Source organism: Triticum urartu, chromosome 2, assembly GCF_003073215.2.
Source record: "Triticum urartu cultivar G1812 chromosome 2, Tu2.1, whole genome shotgun sequence".
In the NCBI taxonomy this organism is placed as follows: Eukaryota; Viridiplantae; Streptophyta; class Magnoliopsida; order Poales; family Poaceae; genus Triticum; species Triticum urartu.
This window is the reverse complement of record NC_053023.1, coordinates 51,674,305-51,691,125: the sequence shown is the minus strand read 5'-3', so window position 1 is coordinate 51,691,125 and position 16,821 is coordinate 51,674,305.

Below are 16,821 nucleotides of genomic sequence, written 5' to 3'. Positions count from 1 at the left end.
CACATCATTATTTTCTTCATTTCTTTTTGGCATCAGATTACTTGAAGCACCTGAAGTACTAAACAGAATATGCCTTAGAGGCAATAATAAATTAGTTATTATTATATCATATTTCATTGTTCATGATAATCGTTTATTATCCATGCTAGAATTGTATTGATAGGAAACTCAGATACATGTGTGGATACATAGACAACACCATGTCCCTAGTAAGCCTCTAGTTGACTAGCTCGTTGATCAATAGATGGTTACGGTTTCCTGACCATGGACATTGGATGTCGTTGATAACGGGATCACATCATTAGGAGAATGATGTGATGGACAAGACCCAATCCTAAGCCTAGCACAAAGATCGTGTAGTTCGTATGCTAAAGCTTTTCTAATGTCAAGTATCATTTCCTTAGACCATGAGATTGTGCAACTCCCGGATACCGTAGGAGTGCTTTGGGTGTGCCAAACGTCACAACGTAACTGGGTGGCTATAAAGGTACACTACAGGTATCTCCGAAAGTGTCTGTTGGGTTGGCACGAATCGAGACTGGGATTTGTCACTCCGTGTAAACGGAGAGGTATCTCTGGGCCCACTCGGTAGGACATCATCATAATGTGCACAATGTGACCAATGAGTATGACAACCGGCAGGAGCCACAGGAGTTGTCCTAATTTATTTATGACCTGCGTGTCAACATAAACGTCATGTAATTACTTTACTTTATTGCTAAAGCGTTAGCCATAGTAGTAGAAGTAATAGATGACGAGACAACTTCAAGAAGACACGATGATGGAGATCATGGTGTCATGCCGGTGACAACGATGATCATGGAGCCCCGAAGATGGAGATCAAAAGGAGCAAAATGATATTGGCCATATCATGTCACTATTTGATTGCATGTGATGTTTATCATGTTTAACATCTTATTTGCTTAGAACGACGGTAGCTTAAATAAGATGATCCCTCACTAAAATTTCAAGAAAAGTGTTCCCCCTAACTGTGCACCGTTGCGAAGGTTCGTTGTTTCGAAGCACCACGTGATGATCGGGTGTGATAGATTCTAAAGTTCGAATACAACGGGTGTTGACGAGCCTAGCATGTACAGACATGGCCTCGGGACACATGCGAAACACTTAGGTTGACTTGAATAGCCTAGCATGTACAGACATGGCCTTGGAACACGGAAGACCGAAAGGTCGAACATGAGTCGTATAGAAGAGACGATCAACATGAGATGTTCACCGTTGATGACTAGTCCGTCTCACGTGATGATCGGACACGGCCTAGTCGATTCGGATTATGTTTCACTTAGACGACTAGAGGGATGTCTATCTGAGTGGGAGTTCATTAAATAATTTGATTAGATGAACTCAATTATCATGAACATAGTCTAAATTGTCTTTGCAAATATGTTGCAGATAAATAGCTCACGTTGCAGCTCCCTGTTTCAATACGTTCCTAGAGAAAGATTAAGTTGAAAGATATTGTAAGCAATGATGCGGACTAGGTCCGTAGTCCAAGGAGTGTCCTCACTGCTACACAGAAGGCTTACGTCTTTGATGCACCGCTCGATGTGCAAACCCCTACAACGTCGTCTGTGGATGTTGTGAACACCTGACAGACACATCCTGATAACTACTTGATAGTTTAGTGCACCATAATTTACGGCTTAGAATCGGGATTCCAATGACGTTTTGAACGCCATAGAACATATGAGATGTTCCAAGAACTGAAATTGGGATTTCAGGCTCATGCCCGTGTTGAGAGGTGTGAGACCTCTGACAAGTTCTTTTGCCAACAAGATGGAGGAGAATAGCTCAGCTAGTGAGCATGTGCTTAGAATGTCTGGGTGCTACAATCACTTAAATCAAGTGGGAGTTAAACTTCCAGATAAGATAGTGATTGATAGAGTTCTCTAGCCACTATCACTAAGCTACTAGATCTTCGTGATGAACTATGACATGCAAGGGATGGAGTTGATCCCGGAGCTGTTCGCGGTGCTTAAGACCGCAAAAGGTAGAAATCAAGAAGGAGCATCAAGTGTTTAACAAGACCACTGGTTTCAAGAAGGGCAAGGGCTAGAAGGGAAACTTCATGGATGGCAAACCAGTTGCCGCTCCAGTGAAGGATCCCAAGGTTGAACCCAAACCCGAGACTAAGTGCTTCTATTGTAAGGGGAACGGTCACTGGTAGCGGAATTACCCCAAATGCATGGTAGATAAGAAGGCTGGCAACTTCAAAGTATATACGTGTTATTAATGTGTACCTCACTAGTACTCCTGGTAGCACCTGGGTATTGGATACCGGTTCAGTTGCTATTATCGGTGACTTGAAACAAAAGCTACGGACTAAACGGAGACTGGCTAAGGGCGAGGTGACGATGTGTGTTGGAAGTGTTTCCAAAGTTGATGAGATCACCATCGCACGCTCGATCTGCCTTCGGGATTAGTATTGAACCTAGATAAATGTCATTAGGTGTCTACGTTGAGCATGAATATGATTAGATCATGTTCATTGCAATACGGCTATTCATTTAAATTAGAGAATAATGGTTATTCTGTTTACATGAATAATACCTTTCATGGTCATGCACCCTATGTGAATGGTTCATTGAATCTCGGTCGTGGTAATACACATGTTCACGCCAAAAGATGTAGAGTTAATAATGGTAGTATCACTTTCTTGTGGCACTGCCGCTTAGGTCATATTGGCGTAAGATGCATGAAGAAACTCCATGTCGATGGATGTTTGGAGTCACTTGATTTTGAATCGCTTGACACATGCGAGCCATGCCTCATGGGCAGGATGACTAAGACCCCATTTTCAGGTACAATGAAACATGCAAGTGACTTGTTGGAAATCATACATGCTGATGCGTGTGATCCAATGAGAATTGAAGTGTGCGGTGGATATCGCTATTTTCTCATCTTCACTGACGATTTGGGTAGATATAGGTATGTTTACTTAATGAAGCACAAGTCTGAAACGTTTGAAAAGTTCAAGCGATTTCAGAGTGAAGTTAAGAATCATCATAACAAGAAGATCAAATTCCTACGATCTGATCAATGAGAATTTCTGAGTTATGAGTTTGGCAAACACTTAAGACATTGTGGAATTGTTTCACAGTTGAAGCCACCTGGAACACCACAGGGTGGTGGTGTGTCCGGACGTCGTAATCGAACCTTATGAGATATGTGCGATCTATGATGTCTCTTACCGATCTACCGCTATTATTTTGAGGCTATGCATTAGAGACAGCTGCATTCACTTTAGATAGGACACCATATAAGTCCGTTGAGACGACGCCGTATGAACATTGGTTTGGCAAGAAACCAAAGTTGTCGTTTCTTAATGTTTGGGGCTGTGATGCTTAAGGCTTCAGCCAGAGAAGCTCGAACCCAAAGTGTTGGGGATACTACTACTGGGCGTAAACCGGCCTATCTGGGCCGGGTTAACGTCATCAGTAGTTCAAGGGTGTTAAAGCCCAAGAAGGAAGATAGGGGCCCAAGGCCTGTAGTCAGTTTAAGACCTGTAGCCATAAACCGGCTTGGTATGTAAACTTGTATTGTAAGTTAGGAATAAGGAGAGACCAACCCGGATATGAGTATGAACCGGTGTTGGGACTCTGTGGACCGACGGGCGTCACCCGTGTATATAATGGGACAACCCGGCGGCGGTTCAAGGACAGACAACCACAACTCGAGACTTAGGCGAAGCTTGTTTGCTCCCAAGTCATCGAGACCCAATCAATTCCATCACAACTAGACGTAGGCTTTTACCTTCATCGAAGGGGCCGAACTAGTATAAACTCTCTTGCGTCCTTGTGTCCGCTTTAACCCCTTCAAGCTAACCCGTCGCGATGGCTCCACGACTAAGTCCTTTCTCTAGGACATCTGCCGTGTCAAAACCACGACAGTTGGCGCCCACTGTGGGGCTATCGCACGATGGTTTCCGGTTCTTGGAGGGCCGCTTTGAAGGACTCGAGGGCTATGCTGTAGGCCGGATGACTAAGATTCGTCGCGGCAGGCTCTACATCGACGACGCAGGCTGGGGCCCCGAGGCCGGCTCAATTGAGTACGGGTACTGGGTCCCCTTTGGTAGCATTCACGTTTTCATTGGCAAGATCGGTGAACCGGGCCCTGAGCCGGACATCTGCACCGACCTCGTCGAGACGGCTCAGCGTGCGCAATCCGCCCGGGTCAAACCGGCCATGAAGCGTGCCTTCGTGGGAGTCATCCATGGAGGAAGTTATGAGGACGAATCGGGATTTCGCGGGGCGACTGTCATTTGTTCTGGAGACGAATCTTCGACCGGAGAAACCGAATCTCTTTATCAGCTACAAAATGGCCGGATTGGGAGCTGTTCCGATGGCGACAGCATTCCGAACCCCTCTGATCTGCCCAACCGAGTCGGAATATTCATGGCCGGAACACAAGCAGCGCTTCATTCTTCGACAACCGCGGCAACGATTTCCGGTTCAGCAGCAGCGACGGCTGCCGGGGCAGGAGGCCCTGTGCGCCCGTTGGCTCAGGTTCTATCAGAACTATTTGATGCGTTGGCTGTGCTTATGGCGGAAGTTAATCCGCCAGATCAGGACGTTCACAATATGGAGATTGCAAAGGTAAGGGAACAGATCACCCAGGCCAAAGCGGATCTGGCAGCTGAGGACACCAGGATGGCCGCAGAGCGGGCTGCTTTAGACGCACAGGCCTACAGGCTTATGTTAGACCAGAGCGCATCGCATGAAGTCATGAGGAGGAAGCACCGATCCCGCTTACCTCCGGTTTTCGAGGCCAGAGACCTTTTCAACACTCCAGGGCCAAGAGCCGGCAATCCGCTGGAGGGGAACTGGGCAGAAGCCCCTGGGACCGGTGCACCGGTTCAGCCTCGTCAGATCGACCCGCCTCATCAAAACACCATTGTACCTCAGGCTGCTTTAACGCCCCCGGGTCACTACTCCAACCCAATGGACAATCTTGTTGCCGCTGCTGCACGGCTGGAGGCCATTCCAATTGAAGGTGACTCACCGCAAGCAGTAGAGACACCGCGGGTCAAGGAACTTCTAAGGACCGCTTTGGCCCAACAGGAAGCATACTCGTACAGCCGCGACCGGATCCACTCGACCCCTCATCCAAGCCGGAGCTATAGCAGACATATGGATGAACCGGCAGTGTCGAGTAATGAACGACGTGGGGCACCCCGGGACAACAACCCGGCGGGTGGTGCTAATGACGCTCAGGGAGTGGTGGACCGGGCCCGCGCGCGCAGGGGGGCCGAGTTAGCCGCACAGCATCAGGCTCGGCAGCTCACACCGGTTCATCCAACCACCTTGACTGAACCTGGTGTTACTTCCAGTTCTTTGGCTGTGCCTTGCCTTATCCCCGCTTTACGCAACGTGCGCCTGCCCAAGGATTTCAAAGGCCCGCGCAAGGTACCAAATTACACGGCGGATCAACCTCCAGAGACATGGGTGGAGAGCTATGAGATGGCCATGGAGATGCTTGATGTGGATGACGCGGCGTGTGCAAAATACTTCACCATGATGCTCGAAGGAACGGCCCGTACTTGGTTAAAAAGCTTGCTGGCTAATTCTACCAGTTCATGGGCCCAATTACTGGCCCGGTTTATCAGCAATTTCAAAGATACCTGTAAACAGCCTATGTCGATAGTGGACTTAGCTGCATGCGTCCAGGAGGAAGGAGAATCAACGACTCATTGGGTGCGCCGGGTTTCACAAGTGTTGCACTCCTCAGACCGCATCAACGCTGACACCGCAGTATTAACCCTAGAGGGCAACTGCCGGTTTGGACCCCTGAAGTTGAAGTTGGGACGGATGAAGCGTCATTGCACCGACATGGGGACTCTCATGGCCGCTTTGGTGAAATATGACAATTCTGATAGTACCAAGGACCCCGAATCTGATGATGATAAGACAGGGAAAGGAAAGAAGAACAACAGCGCCAAAGGTCAGCAGCATCACTGGGTGGGCAATGGCGGAGGAGGCAAGCGTAAAGCGGATGGTAACATGGACTTTGTGGCTAATACCAACGCGCAGAACAATGGCCAGCGACACAAGGGTAGGCTAAGAAATCGTAGTGGGACCCCCAACCCTAACCCAAACCGCCTAAACTATCTGTTAAGCCAGCCCTGTCCAAGACATGGGACGAAGGAGGAACCAGCAAACCACCTTTGGAAGGATTGCTTTATTATGCAGGAGTTCAAGAATTCTAATAATTTCCGGTATGATCACGAATCTGGCAATGGCTCAGGGTCCGGGCCGGGTTACGGTGGAGGAAGTTCCGGTTCAGGATTTAATGGTAATCCGGGCGGAAATAATGGTCAAAATAATCGGAACAACCAGGGTGGTTACAACCAACAGCAGCAGCAGCAGTCGGGCTACCAGAGCAACCCAAAGCAGCTGAGTGGTGGACAGTACCATGTCTTTACCACTAGCTTGGACAAGCGAGACCGGAAGGTTCAGAGGCGGGCAGTCAACTCTGTTGAACCGACCATACCCCGTTATCTACGTTGGTCTGAACAGCCGATCATATGGAGCAGAGAGGATCACCCGCCCCAGGTCGATAATGTGGGTCAGTTGGCGTTGGTGGTGGCGCCTCAGGTGGGAGGTTATAAGTTCACCAAGGTGCTCATGGATGGAGGGAGCAGTATTAACATCCTGTACTATGAGACCTTCCGTCGTATGGGATTAACAGATAAGAATCTCAAACCGTCTAATACAGTATTCCATGGTGTAGTGCCTGGCAGATCAGCATATCCCGTTGGTAAGATAGCTCTGGAAGTGGCCTTTGGGGATGATCATGATTCCAGGTCAGAGACATTGACGTTTGAGGTGGTGAAAATCCAAAGTCCATATCATGCCCTGTTTGGGCGACCGGCATACGCCAAGTTTATGGCCCGGCCCTGTTATGTGTATTTGCAGCTCAAGATGCCGGGTCATAAGGGGACAATAACGGTTCACGGAAGCCGCAAAATTGCTTTGGAATGCGAGGAAGGAGATGCAGCTTATGCAGAGTCGGTTTGTGCCACCGAGGAGTTGAAATACTATAAAGACAATGTTGATCCGGCGGACATGACTCCGTTGAAGAAGCCAACTACGGAGCATGATCCGGCCCTGAAGTTCAAATCGGCAGCAGAGACTAAGCTTGTTGACTTCGTACCTGGCGATTCGTCCAAGCAGTTCAGCATCAGTGCCAACTTGGATCCGAAATAGGAAAGCACGCTCATCGAGTTCATCCGTGAGAATCGGGACATCTTCGCATGGAAACCCTCCGACATGCCAGGTGTACCGAGGCAACTCGCTGAGCACACACTCAATGTGGATCCTAAATATAAACCGGTGAAACAGTTCCTCCGCCGGTTTAACGAAGAAAGGCGCAAGGCGATTGGAGAAGAGGTGGCCAGGCTCTTAGCAGCTGGCTTTATTATTGAAGTTTTTCACCCTAAGTGGCTTGCCAATCCTGTGCTGGTCCTCAAGAAAAATGACACCTGGCGCATGTGTGTGGATTACACAGATCTTAATAAGGCTTGTCCAGCAGATCCTTTTGCCCTCCCCCGTATTGATCAAATTATTGATGCTACGGCGGGTTGTGAGCGTTTAAGTTTTCTAGATGCGTATTCTGGCTATCATCAGATCAAAATGGCAGTTAAGGACCAGGAGAAGACAACATTTATAACTCCCTTTGGAGCCTTCTGCTATGTGTCTATGCCCTTCGAGCTCAAGAGTGCCCAGGCAACTAACCAACGGTGTGTACAAAATTGTCTTCATAAGCAGATTGGCCGTAATGTGCATGCTTACGTGGATGATATTGTGGTTAAATCCAGGGAGAAGGAGACTCTGATTGATGATTTAAAAGAAACCTTTGATAATCTGAGAACATACAAGATGATGCTTAATCCGGACAAATGTGTCTTTGGTGTACCGGCGGGCAAGCTATTGGGTTTTCTAGTGTCCAATAGGGGAATTGAAGCTAATCCGGAGAAGATCACGGCTATCACCTCCCTGGCTAAACCGAAGTGTATCAACGATGTTCAACGCTTGGCAGGCAGGATTGCTGCGCTAAGCCGGTTTATCAGTCGCTTGGGTGAGAAGGCAATCCCTTTGTATCAGGTGTTGAAAAAGACGGATCAGTTTGTCTGGAGTTCTGCTGCTGATGAAGCATTTGAGGACTTAAAGCGGCAATTGGCCAATCCGCCTGTGCTCGCCGCTCCCGTTGACAAGGAGCCGTTACTGCTATATGTGGCTGCTAATGTTCGGGCGGTCAGTGTAGCTATTGTGGTGGAGCGAAAGGAGGTAGGTAAGGAGCATCCGGTTCAACGTCCGGTCTATTACATCAGCGAGGTGCTCATTGAGTCCAAGTAAAGGTATCCGCATTGGCAGAAGCTGGTGTATGGAGTTTTTATGGCAAGCCGGAAGCTTAAACAATATTTCCAAGGGCACTCAATTACGGTGGTCAGTTCTGCTCCTTTGGGAGATATCATCCAGAACCGGGAAGCAACTGTCCGGATTGCAAAGTGGGCCATAGAGCTGGGGCCGTACGGTTTAAAGTATGTGCCTCGGACAGCGGTTAAGTCTCAAGCACTTGTTGATTTCATCAATGATTGGACGGAAATGCAAGCACCTGAAGAAAAGCCGGATCATACATATTGGACCATCCATTTTGACGGGTCCAGGCAGTTGGAAGGCTCGGGGGCTGGAGTCGTATTAACTTCCCCACGAGGTGATAAGTTTTGTTATGTTCTCCATTTAATGTTCCCTTGTACTAACAATGCAGCTGAGTATGAAGCCTTGCCCCATGGTCTCCGGATGGCTAAGGAGATGAATCTAAGTCGAGTTAAGTGCTTCGGTGACTCGGACCTTGTGGCCTAGCAAGTGTCTGGCACTTGGGACTCCAAAGACCCACTCATGGCAGCATATCGTCGTGAGGTGGATACTATCGCAGGCTATTTCAAAGGCTATCAGGTGGATCACGTGGACCGGCGGAAAAATGAAGCGGCAGATGCTTTAAGCCGGCTGGGCTCTCAGCGCAAACCGGTCCCACCCAGTGTTTTTTTGGATGTGCTGCACAACCCGTCGGTCAAGATCCCTGGTGAAGAGGATTTGGCTATTCCTGATCCGGAGGCTCGATTGGTGGCGGCTCTTCATGTTATTCCGGATTGGACGCTTCCTTACCTGGCATACAAGAACCGGGGTGAGTTGCCAGAGGATGAAATTCTAGCAAGGCAGATAATCCAGCGATCCAAATCCATGGCTATCATCAACAGCGAGTTGCATCATCGCAGTATATCAGGGGCTTTTCAATGCTGTGTGTCTCCTGAAGAAGGCCGTGAAATCTTGCGTGAGATCCACGAAGGAGATTGTGGTCACCATGCCGGTTCAAAGTCTCTGATGGCTAAAGCGTTTCGCCATGGTTTTTATTGGTTAACTGCTCATGCTGATGCGGAGGATCTGGTCAGAAGGTGTGATGGTTGCCAAAGGTTTTCAAGGCGTGCTCATGTACCGGCTCAAGAATTGAGAATGATTCCAATTACTTGGCCGTTTGCGACTTGGGGGCTGGATATGGTTGGGCCTTTCAAAAGGTCCAAAGATAAGAAGACCCACCTCCTGGTGGTGGTTGACAAGTTTACAAAGTGGGTGGAGGCAGAACCTGTTAGCAAGTGTGATGCGGCCACGATGGTTCAGTTCATCAAAAAGGTGATTTTCCGGTTTGGCTTTCCGCATAGTATTATCACAGATAATGGTACCAATTTATCCAAAGGTGCTATGAAGGAGTTCTGCGAACGGGAGCACATCCGGCTCGACGTTTCATCAATGGCACATCCACAGTCCAATGGTCAAGCAGAAAGAGCTAATCAAGAGATCTTGAGAGGTATCAAGCCCCGGCTCATGGTTCCCTTGCAGAGAACGCCGGGTTGTTGGGTAGAAGAGTTACCATCTGTGCTATGGAGCATCAATACAACACCCAACAGATCAATAGGATACACACCGTTCTTCATGGTTTATGGAGTGGAGGCGGTTCTCCCCAGTGATATCCGCCATGATTCACCTCGTGTCACGGCTTATGTTGAAGCGGACAACGAGACAACACGGCAAGATGCTTTGGACCGGTTGGATGAAGAGCGTGACATCGCAGCCGCCCGATCAGCGATTTACCAGCAGGATCTTCGTCGTTACCACAGTCGCCGGGTCAGAACCAGAACCTTTCAGGAAGGAGATTTGGTGCTTCGGCTCATCCAAGATCAGACTAATATGCATAAGCTATCCCCTCCTTGGGAGGGGCCTTTCGTGGTCAGCAAGAATCTGCACAACGGGTCGTACTATCTGATCGATATTCGAGAGCATAAGGACTCACGTACATCAGAGGAGGAGACTAGCAGGCCGTGGAATATAGCTCATCTTCGGCCTTACTACACCTGAGCCATTGGCTATACTTATGTACATATTACGACAATGTATATATTATGATTAAATATAATAAACTGGAACCTCAGCTAAAGTGGGGTGTCTGTTCTTTTACATCATGTGAGGTTACACGGAGTTGCTCTAAAGCGGCCTCCGGTTTACCCCTTAAGTTCGCTTTGCTAAAAGCATCGTGTTATATCACTTGGAGGATTGGTCGTGTCCGAACCAATACCATGCCTCTTGATAGGCGAAAGCCACCAGATCACTTGGGGACTTGGTCATGTCTGAACCAGTCATGCCTCTTGGTTGGCCTAAGGCCACAGAATCACTTGGGGGCTTGGTCGAACCCGAACCATGACCATGCCATTTGGTCGGCATAAATGCCACGATTTCATCTGGGGACCTGGCTGACTAGAACCATAGTTACACCTAACGGGAACTTGGTCGTGTTTAGCCATGGTAACACCATTTGATCAGCTTAAATAAAACTTTTCTTTTGCTTCACACTTTTCTTTGAAGGGTTTTTTTTTGCTTTTCATTGTGTTTCTTAAACTGACATTTTTTTTTTCAATTGACGGAACACAGTTCACGTTAATCCGGAGGCTATTTGACCGGTTTGATCCGTGTTATTAACATCCTCTTATGGAGTAACACGGTGTTTCTTATAACCCGGCACGGTTTACATGGTAAGCCAGCGTCATATATATACAGGAGCTGTTATCTCCTCCAACAGTATGGGTTTGCAAAACTCCGCTTCAAGATTGGCCAAGCCAACTTCACGCTCAATGATGGCAGGTATTATGTATCTCAAAATTTGTTCATACTTAAAATTTTGTTTTGATTTCATATATGCAGACATCATATTCCGCCCGACGGTACAACCGCGGTGGCACTTGACGAATTTTTCATTTCAGAAAGTGTTTTGGAAAGTTCATTACCACAGGAAGAATAAATTATGCACGAAGGCATATCAACATCAAAGGTATCAGCTAGCCTATTATAAGGCAACATGGTGCCCATAATAATATAATTGTTTTTCGTGAAGAAGAGGCAGTTTTAAAACCGGTGTCTGGTTCAAGCTTGGTCACCAGCCTGGCCTGATGGTTGTGGGTCGTCCTGCGCCGCTTCAGCCTCCGTGTCCCTACCCAGTGGCTGGAAATCCACAGTTGTCCAGTCGATTCCCATTAATGCTTGAAAAACAGCTTCATCGTGGATCAACAAGGACAGGTCAATATCGGGAGCGTAAGTATGCTTACAGATAGGAGGAATCAGATTTTCCGATTCATGGATAGGTGCAGCTATTCGCTTGTTCTGACTGTCATATTGCGCTTGATAACGAGACAAGTCTGCTTCCTCAGCCAACTGACAAGCTAGTGGACGCACCTCCCGGTTTATCGCTCGCAGATCCGCTTCACCGAATTCTGATCCGTCTTCCTTCAAGCTGGGATAGCCCTGAGCCGCTTCAACAGGATCAAAATCCGGCACCCAGGCTTTTGCCCGGATTAAAGCATTGATTGCACCGGTTCGAGCAGCAGATTTCTTCAGCTCTTCAACCCGGGCAGGAAGCACCGACAATTTCATCAGAGTATCTTGAATCAAAGTAGGCGCCGGTTTGTTATGAGAGGCGGTACAGATGATTCGCTGGGCACTAGTATACAATTGTTCAACCAATGTATAGACAGCTTTTAGTTTCTTCCGCACATCTGACCCCAAGTGACCAGTGCGTGTCCCTGAAATACCATAAAAGGGTTAATAAACCGGCGACCCTGTCAGAAGGCAGAGCCAATTCAGAAGGCAAACCGGCTTACCAAAGATAGCAGCAGTCATGGCATGCACGTGCCGCTTTATGCTGGTCAGTTCATCTGCCACTGGTTTTAGCGCAGCCTCAGCATCCTCTGCTCGTTTGATCAAAGCGGATTTTTCAGTGGCCCAGTCCGCCCGTTTCTTCTTGAAGTTCTCCTTAAGTTGTTCCATGGCGCTTAAAGCACTGGCCAATTCCTCTTTTGCTTTGGAGGTTTCAGCCTGTTGGGTTTTCAGGTTTTCTTGAAGATCGATGACTTGGTTTTCTTTCGTCTTCAGCTCCGCCTGCATGCATACAGATATATGTTTCAACAAATCGGTTGAAGAATTCAAGTACCAACCACATAACAGGTTATGTGCTTAGCACTTGGGGGCTAATGCACATTTGATCTTCATCTTTCAATTGTTTACAAAATCCCAAGATCAATACAAGTATTCAACTTGGCACTTGGGGGCTAATGGCTATTTGATCATATATATTCTGATGCGGCAGTTTCAATTACTTAAAGTACCGGTTTAACTACGCTAAAGTTGAACCGGCCCTTGGGGGCTACATCAGCAAATTTCAAAGCAACAGGATTTATATTATTTAAGTCCCGGTTTGAAAGAATATTCCAAACTGGCCCTTGAGGGCTAGGAGAGTCAGAAATGGAAGCATACATGCAGGAAGGAGCATATGGAAATTACCTCATATTTGTCTTTCATCATGTTGACCAGACCGACTTCATAGTCACGGCTGGTATACAGCCGGTTCAGATAGCCGGAATGGATATCTGGGGCGTTAAGAGCAGCGTAGGTCGTCAGATCAGTGTTCCACTTGCCTTTATTTACCAAAGTCAGCAAGTTCTTCCTTGGCAGAATGTTTGGATAAAGCGACAGGATTGTTTGGCTCAGTATGGCCAGTACTAGTAATGACAACCTCAACATCTTTGGTACCGCCGGTTTGCACTCGAGCTGTTGGCTTGTCAGTAGGCTTGGCTAGACCGGTGGAGCTTTCAATCCGGATGGAACCTGTAGTCTGATGGGTAGGACCTGAGGTGTCAGTAGGTCTCTCTTCTGCAATAAGATCATCATCTTGCTGCGGTGGATCATTGGGAATATCCTCAGGAATAGCCGCTTCAGCATTGGGTGTCTTGTCCGCTTCAAGAATGACATCTTCTTCGGCCGCTTTGTCCAGGCGGGCCTTCTTGCTTGGCCTAGGTTTGGCCCTGAGAAGAATAACAAAATCAAATACAGAATATGTTCTAAGGCAATGTAATGCAAACATCACAATAAGTATAGCTTACCCAAGCACCGTTTTGAGCAGTGGGAGCTGAGTAGCCGATGACTCGCCAGAAGATGAGTGGGATGTAACCTGATAATCGGAGTCAGATGGAGTAAGAGGTTGACGAAAGTAGCCCGCTTTAGGACAAGCACTGACAAGAAAATTAGAGACCTCGGAATGGCATTTCCGAACCGGACTGTTCGGTAAACCGGCGGAGGTAACTACCTGGCCGCTGTGCCGGGTGGTGCGGCGAGCTTCGTGTTGTTGGGTCTTCATAAGAAGTTTAGGATCCAAATAAGCAAGAGGATGAGAAAATTTAACTTTCCGGTTTGCCTGACAGATTTTTTGTGAAGGCAAAGTTTCTGAATCGGAAGAGAGAACAATTACCTCGGCAACATCCGCGTGGCTGGCTTCGACATCATCCTGACAAATATCATCATCAATAAGACTCATGAAAAATAAACCAAGTGAGTCAAGCTCTACCTCAAAGTCTGAATTATCCACCTCATCGTCAGGAGCCGGATTAGAAGAGGCAGTGGTTCTTTTCCTATGGGCAGTCTTCTTCACAGCTTTAGTCTTTTGCCGGGTTGCCCTTTCCGGTTTGTCTGGTTTTTCTGGCTTCTCCTGCGCCAGTTTTTTGCTCCAAAACGGATCATCGCCCTGATTATGCAGACACTGATATTAAAAACAATGACCAGACATATCAATAACAGATTCAGCAAAGAGAAAAATCAAAGTCTTACAGCTGGCGGTTTGTTGGTGGCACAGAAGGGAAGCAGGCCGGTTCTGGCGCAGATGTGTTCCGGTTCATTCAGTATCTTACGCACAGCCTCTGTGATTCCTCACCGGAGAGCTGGAGTCTTGAGTGTCGTAGTGGGTCATCAACACAGTCAGTATACTGGCACATCAAACCGGAGCGCAGGCTAAGAGGCAGTATGCTCCATGATATCCAACAGCGAGCAAGGTCAACCCCTGTTAAACCGTTGGCCATAAAAGCTCTGAGCTTTGATAGCTGAGGAGCATATTTACTTCTCTCCTGTGCAGTCAATCTTTGTGGAGAAGGGTGTGTGTTGCTGAGCCGCTCCGGTCGAAAGCCAGGCAAGGGATTCTCACCAGCAGGGGAGGTGTCTTTGCAGTAGAACCATGTCTGATTCCATTCTTTGGGGTGGCTATGCAGTTTGGCGTGAGGGTATGTGACCTCTTTCCTTTTCTGAATCGCCACACCACCCAACTCCGTATTGGAGCCGTCAGTAAATTCAGTATGACGGTTTAGATGGAATAGGTCAACGGCGGCGGCGGAGCTCCGAGGCTGGCAACGCAAGGAAGACGAAGAGAAAGGGGACGAAGAGGAGAAAAGAAATGACCCTTCGGGTCCTATTTATAAGGCAAGAGACATGTGTCAGGCGCGTAAATCAAGGAACCACAAATCTTGGAAGCGGAGCAGTCGCCTCGATTATTGCGGATCTATTTAACAAAGAAGATATCATAAAGATAGTCTTTGTGATGATGTCATGCCAGTTTACAGCAACCAGAGAAGGTGATATCATGGCGGTTCAACAAATACAAGAAGATGATGAAAATGAAGATTTTTTGCTAAGGATGGACATGAACCAGTTCAAATCAATCTGGGGCCTAATGTTGGGGATACTACTACTGGGCGTAAACCGGCCTATCTGGGCCGGGTTAACGTCATCAGTAGTTCAAGGGTGTTAAAGCCCAAGAAGGAAGATAGGGGCCCAAGGCCTGTAGTCAGTTTAAGACCTGTAGCCATAAACCGGCTTGGTATGTAAACTTGTATTGTAAGTTAGGAATAAGGAGAGACCAACCCGGATATGAGTATGAACCGGTGTTGGGACTCTGTGGACCGACGGGCGTCACCCGTGTATATAAGGGGACAACCCGGCGGCGGTTCAAGGACAGACAACCACAACTCGAGACTTAGGCGAAGCTTGTTTGCTCCCAAGTCATCGAGACCCAATCAATTCCATCACAACTAGACGTAGGCTTTTACCTTCATCGAAGGGGCCGAACTAGTATAAACTCTCTTGCGTCCTTGTGTCCACTTTAACCCCTTCAAGCTAACCCGTCGCGATGGCTCCACGACTAAGTCCTTTCTCTAGGACATCTGCCGTGTCAAAACCACGACACAAAGCGGACAAACACATCTTCATAGGATACCCAAAGGTGACACTTGGGTATACCTTCTATCTCAGATCCGAGGGCAAATTGTTTGTCGCTAAGAACGGGTCCTTTCTCGAGAAGGAGTTTCTCTCGAAAGAATTGAGTGGGAGGAAGATAGAACCTGATGAGGTTGTCGAACCTTTACTTCAAACAGAGAGTGATGCAACACAGAAAGATGTTTTCTGTGGCGCCTACGTCTGTTGAAGAGGAAGTTAATGATAGTGATCATGAAGCTTCGGATCAAGTTGCTATCGAACCTCATAGGTCGACAAGGATATGTACTACTCCTGAGTGGTACGGTAATCCTGTCTTAGATATCATGTTGTTAGACAACAATGAACCTACGAGCTATGGAGAAGCGATGGTGGGCCCGTATTCCGATAAATGGTTAGAAGCCATGAAATCCGAGATAGGATCCATATATCAGAACAAAGTATGGAATTTGGTGGACTTGCACGATGATCGGCAAGCCATTGAGATAAATGGATCTTTAAGAAGAAGACGGACGTGGGCGGTAATGTTACCGTCTATGAAGCTCGACTTGTGGGAAAGAATCTTTTCACAAGTTCAAGGAGTTGACTACGATGAGAATTTCTCACCCGTAGCGATGCTTAAGTCCATCGGAATCATGTTAGCATTAGGTGTATTTTTCGATTATGAAATCTGACAAATGGATGTCAAAACGAGTTTTCTTACCAGTCTTCGTAGGAAAGAGTTGTATGTGATACAATCAAAGTTTTGTCGATCCTAAGGATGCTAAAAGGTATGCTGGCTCCAGCGATCCTTCTATGGACTAGAGCAAGCATCTCGGAGTCAGAATATATGCTTTGATGGAGCGATCAAAGCTTTTAGGTTTATACAATGTTTGCTAGAAACTTGTATTTACAAGAAAGTGAGTGGGAGCACCACAACATTTCTGATAAGTATATGTGGATGACATATTGTAGATCTGAAATAATGTAGAATTTCTGGAAAGCATAAACAGTTGTTTGAAGAGTGTTTTTCAAAGGAAGACCTGGATAAAGCTGCTTACATATTGGGCATCAAGATCTATAGAGATAGATCAAGACGCCTGATGATACTTTCAAAGAACGCACACCTTGACATGTTTTTGAAGGAGTTCAAAATAGATCAGTCAAAGAAGGGGTTCTTACCTGAGTTGTA